Source organism: Carcharodon carcharias, chromosome X (genome assembly GCF_017639515.1).
Source record: "Carcharodon carcharias isolate sCarCar2 chromosome X, sCarCar2.pri, whole genome shotgun sequence".
Lineage (NCBI taxonomy): Eukaryota > Metazoa > Chordata > Chondrichthyes > Lamniformes > Lamnidae > Carcharodon > Carcharodon carcharias.
This window is the reverse complement of record NC_054507.1, coordinates 11,745,534-11,751,688: the sequence shown is the minus strand read 5'-3', so window position 1 is coordinate 11,751,688 and position 6,155 is coordinate 11,745,534.

Sequence of the window (6,155 nt, the reverse complement as noted above, 5' to 3'; positions counted from 1 at the left end):
CCTTTATTCAACTGTAATACCGTTACATCTGATTCCAGCTTTTTCCTCTCAAATTGCAGGGTAAATTCTATCATATTATGGTCACTTCCTCCTAAGGGTTCCTTCACCTTAAGCTCCCTTATCAAATCTGCCTCATTACACATCACTAAATCTAGAATTGCCTGTTCCCTAGTGGCTCCACCACAAGCTGCTCCAAAAAGCTATCTCGTAGACATTCCACAAACTCCTTTTCTTGGGATCCACTACCAACCTGATTTTCCCAGTCTACCTGCATATGGAAATCCCCCATGATCACTGTAACCTTGCCTTTCTTACACGCCTTTTCTATCTCCTAGTGTATCTTGTGCCCCATATCCTGACTACTGTTCGGAGGCCTGTACATATCTCCCATAATGGTTTTTTTACCTTTGCAGTTCCTCAACTCTACCCACACAAATTCTACATCATCTGACCCTAATCTTCAAGGGTATGCAAGCTTAGTTGCTGTAGCACTGGTATTGTTCTGATGAATCTGTGCTGCCCTTCCTCTGAGGCCAATATATCCTTCCTTTGGTGCGGTGCCCAGAACTGAATGCAGTGCTCCAGATGAGTCTGACCAGAGCTCTGTACAGCTGTAAACAACTTCTACCCATTTGTATTGCAGCCCTCTTGAGACATGAACCAACATTCCATTGGCCTTTTCTTCCTTCTGTTCCTGTGAACTAGCTTTCAGTAATTTCTCTACTCGAACTCTAAAACTCTTCGATAAAAGAAAAATACTATAGATGCTGGAAATCTGAAACAAAAACAGAAACTGCTGGAAAAAGTCAGCAGGTCTGGCAGTATCTGTGGAGAGAGGAACAGAGTTAACGTTTCGAGTCCGTATGACCCTTCTTCAGAGCTGAAGAGAAGTGGAAATGTGATGAAATTTATACTGTTTAAGGGGGTGGGGCAGGTGGAGCTGAGTAGAAGGCCAGTGATAGGTGGGGACAAAGGAGAGATTGATAAAGATGTCATGAGCTAAAGGACAAAGGGAGTGTTAATGGTAGTGGTTAGTGCTAAAAAAGGTGATGATAGGGGTATAAAGGTAAGAAAGCAGAATGTGGTAATAGCAGAATAAGGGTAAGCACCCTGAAAAGGACAACTTGGACAAGTAACAGATGGCCCTTGTAGGGGTGGGGTGGGGGGGAGAGTTGGTGGTGGGGAGAAAAAAAGGCATCGAAAATGGGATAAGAAGGGGGGGAATAAAAAGGGGGATAAAGCAATGAATAAATGAATGAAAATAAAATTAAGTGGATAAAAAATAAAAATGAATTTTGAGAAAAGGGGTAAAAAGCTGGTGAGGATAGAGGAGAGAGTTCATGATCTGAAGTTGTTGAACTCAATGTTAAGCCCAGAAGGCTGTAAAGTGCCTAGTCAGAAGATGAGGTGCTGTTCCTCCAGTTTGCGTTGAGCTTCACTGGAACAATGCAGCAGGCCAAGGACAGACATGTGGGCATGAGAGCAGGATGGTATGTTGGGAAGGTCTGAGTCATGCTTGTGGCCAGACCGAAGGTGTTCCACAAAGCGGTCACCCAGTCTGCGTTTGGTCTCTTCAATGTAGAGAAGACCGTATTGGGAGCAATGAATGCAGTAGACTAAATTGAAGGAGGTGCAAGTGAAGCTCTGCTTCACCTGAAAGGTGTATTTGGGCCCTTGGGCGGTGAGGAGGTAAAGGGGCAGATGTTGCACCTTCTGCGATTGGCATGGGAAGGGGATGAGGCGTTGGGGGTGATGGAGGAGTGGACAAGGGTGTCCCAGAGGGTACAGTCCCTATGGAATGCTGACAGGGGGATTGAGGGGAAGATGTGTTTGATGGTGGCATCATGCTGGAGTTGGCGGAAATGGCGGAGGATGATCCTTTGAATGCGGAGGCTAGAGGAGTGAAAACTGAGGACAAGGGGGACCCTATCATGGTTCTGGGAGGGAGAGGAAGGTGTGAGGGCAGAGGCGTGGGAGATGGGTCGGGCATGGTTAAGGGCCCTGTCAACCACCGTGGGTGGGAAACCTCGGTTAAGGAAGAAGGAAGACATGTCAGAGGAGCTGTTTTTGAAAGTGGCATCATCAGAACAGATAAGACGGAGGCAAAGGAACTGAGAGAATGGGATGGAGTCTTTATAGGGAGCAGGGTGTGAGGAGCTGTAGTCGAGGTAGCTGTGGGAGTCGGTGGGCTTTTAATGGATATTGGTGGACAGCCTATCACCAGAAATGGAGACACAGAGGTCAAGGAAGGGGATGGAAGTGTTGGAGATGGACCATGTGAAAGTGATGGAGGGGTGGAAATTGGTAGCAAAATTGACAAATTTTTCCAGGTCCAGACGAGAGCATGAAGCGGCACCGAAACAGTCATCAATGTACCGGAGAAAGAGTTGTGGGAGGGGGCTGGAGTAGGACTGGAACAAGGAATGTTCCACATAGCCCATAAAGAGACAGGCATAGCTGGGGCCCATGCGGGTACCCATAGCCACACCTTTTATTTGGAGGAAGTGAGACGAGTTAAAGGAGAAATTGTTCAGTGAGAGAACAAGTTCAGCCAAATGGAGGAGAGTGGTGGTGGATAGTGATTTTTCAGGCCTCTGTTTAAGGAAGAAGCGGAGAGCCTTCAGAATATCCTGGCAGGGAATGGAGGTGTAGAGGGATTGGACGTCTATGGTGAAGAGGAGGCGGTTAGGGCCAGGGAACTAGAAATTGTTGATATGACGTAGGGCATCAGAGGAATCACAAATGTAGGTGGGAAGAGACTGGACAAGGGGAGAGAGAACGGAGTCAAGATAGGAAGAAATGACTGCCGTGGGGCAGGAACAGGATTCCAAAACTCTTTGCTCCTCCACAGTTCCTTGCTTCTCACCTTTTACAAAAAATACTCTTGATCTATCTTTCTTGGGTACAAAGTGGATGATCTCATACTTTCCAACATTGAACTCTCTCTATCACAGTTTTGATTACTTAATCTATCAATGTCCCTTTGCAACTCTCTGCTCCCAGTTACACAACTTGCTATGCCACTTAGTCACTTAGTGTAATCAGAAAACATAAATATACAGCTCTCTATTGCTTCGTGGAGTCATTGATAAATGCAGTGAAAAGCTGAGGCCCTAGTAAAGATCTCTGGGTGGACTCCACCAGTCATATCTTGGCAATTTGGAAAGGTACCCATTATCCCTACCATATGTTTCTTACCCTCAAGTCAATAAGTTGCCACCAATTCCATGCATGCTCATTTTTGTTAACTGTATTTCATATATGGAACCTTTTCAAAAACCTTCAGGAAGCCTCTATAAGTAACATCCTTTAGATAGCCCCTTAATTACCATGTTATGGGGATGAGGCAGGGGAGTGGGACTAGGTGGAATGCTCTTTCAGAGAGCCAGTGCAGACTCGATGGGCCACATGGCCTCCTTCTGCATTGCAAAGACACTGTGATACTACTGTGATCTTATGAGGAAAGGCTGAACAGGTTAGGCCTACACTCATTAAAGTTTACAAGAATGAGAGGTGATCTTATTGAAACATATAAGCTCCTAAGGGACTTGACAGGGTAGATACTGGGAGGATGTTTCCTCTTGTGGGAGAGACTAGAACTAGGGGACACAGTTTAAGAATAAGAGGTCTACCCTTTAAGACAGAGATTAAGAGAATTTTTTTCTCTCAAAGGGTTGTCAGTATGTGGAATTCTCTTCCCCAGAAAGTAGTAGAGGCTGGGTCATTGAATATAACCAAGGCTGCACCAAACAGATTTTTGATAGACAAGGGGCATGGTTATCAGGGGCAGATAGCAAAGTGGAATTGTGACTGCAGCCAGATCAGCCGTGATCTTATTGAATGGCGGAGCGGGCTCAAAGGGCTGAATGACCTACTCCTGCTCCTAAGTCCAATGTTCCTATGACACTAACACTGTGACCCTGCAGCTGGGGCCCATCCATTTCCACTCTCTTTCTGTCACCCTCGAGCTTCGTCTCATCTCCCTTGACCCTCCCAACATTACCCTGCTGTTTCCCCCCCCCTCCTGAAGCATCCAACATTTGCCTGCCTTCACTTTCCCCCCGACCGTCCCTCAGAAACCATTGACCTGCTCGCCCTGCAGCTGGACCTGCCCTGCTTCAAACTCAAGGTCCTTTCCATGACTGTTAACTTGTCACGTGTGGTGCAGCTCCAACACACAGGAGGAGACCCACTGCAATGATGGACCCCGCCCTATAGGCCGGAGCCTGACTCCTTTCTGACGGCTCTCCTGTGCCCAAACGTGCCAGTGCCTTGCTGTGCTGCCACTTGAGGACCCGAGCACAAGCACCACCCTCTTGCCAGCCCAACTGCTGCACCAGTTGAGAATCCGGGCACCACACTCTCCACCCCTTGCCTGGTCCTTTCCACTGTCTTCCCCTCGTAACATCCTCTGTGCTGCTGAGTTAGGCAAGGTCAAAATCTCATCTCTGGCCCAAAGATCGGACAACCTCACCCAGTGCATGCCTTTAAGCTGGCAGGAAACAGGAGGCACAAGTTTTCTTGCACCACTGACTTCATCTTGAAGGTAGGGCTTAACTTGGTGTGATTCCCAGTAAATGAGTATGCATGTCACGCAAATGAATGGGAAATGCATGTTGGCCACTCTGCGACTGACTCACTGCCCACTTTATCTCACAAACTCACCCCGACGTTTGGAAACTGAGATTTGGGTATCTGCCCCACCCATCACTCTTACAGGTGCCATTAAATATCACCTTAGCTACTATTTCACATTTCTCCCTGGCAAATAATACGTTGAACTTGATCACATTGCGATCGCTATTGGACAAATGTTCATGAACCGTTAAGATGTTAACTAAATCTGGCTCATTACTAAATTTAATATGGCATGCCCCCCTTGTCGGTTTTAGGACACATTGTTGCAGAAAACTATCTTGAACACTGGGAATGCGAGCCACTGCTAAATTGGTTAAGGGCTTTTTTAGGCAGCACCAGCAGTTGCCTGAAATGAGCAGTGACCTCAATTGAAAAGAGGCTCTGGCACTAATTTCGGACCTGAACTCCTGAATTTCGGTGCCGTTGTTCAGGCTCATGACATGCTTGGCTATGCTGCAAGGCGTGAGAAAAAGAGTAGCGTTTCCTCCATCTAGCAGAATGGTATGTTCCTGGCTGCAAAAGATTGCAAAGTAGGGCTTTTTCATCCAAAGCCCATTCGCACCCACCTGCAGCATTATTGTCGTCATAATCCTAGGTTGCATGATGATTATTAAAGTTCCTGGCCCATCTTTAAGGGTGGCTTATGATCTGGTAAAACTAGTTTGGGTCAGACAAGATTTGATAGTTTTTAAACGTTTGTAATTGTAAGCTCATTGGCTCTGATTGTGATGGCGTTGAATCCAAGGAGCATTCCAACGCATGCTGTGGTCTTGGCTCACTGTAAACGTATATCCAGGAATATGATACTTTGATGTTTTATTATCATCAGCAATGTAAGTCTCTTGTAGCACAAGAACATATGGCAGAATTTTGCCCTTGGCAGGGGTGCTTGGCAGAGGTGGGTGGGGGTCAGCCAGGAAGCCGACTGCCGCCTGCGATCGGCACAGCACTGCAATTTTACACGGGCGGGCTAATTAAGGCTCACGCCGTGTGGAAAGCGAGTGGCAGCGCTCAGTGCCGCCCGTGGGGGATGGGGGAGGAGTGCAAGCAGGTCTAGCGCGAGCTTTGCGCAAGCGTGCGAAAGAGCTCTTCAATCTCCGTGAGGCACGGAGCTGCCTCAGGGAGATGGAGCCTTGCTTGAAAAAACTGCTGAACAAAATAATAATGTCATAAAACGTGTCCTCTCATGTGACTCTGTCACGTGCTCAGGGGCATGTTTTTAATTCAAGTTTAAAATTTTTATTTTATTTTTATTTGCTTTAGGAAACCTCATCCCGCCTGTGGATAAGGCTTCTTAAAAAATGCAAAGGCCGCTTGGCCTTTTCGCCTGTCCACCAACTGTTGGGTTGAACAGGCAGTGAAAAATTCAGCTCAATTGTTAACTTAATGGCCTTAATAGGCCTTTTAATTGTCAGTTGGCGCGCACCCGCTGACCGAATTATCGCGAGAGTGCGCGTTGACGTAGGCACACTCAGCTGACGTCAATGCTCTCTATTTCACATTTGAGCGTGCTGGGA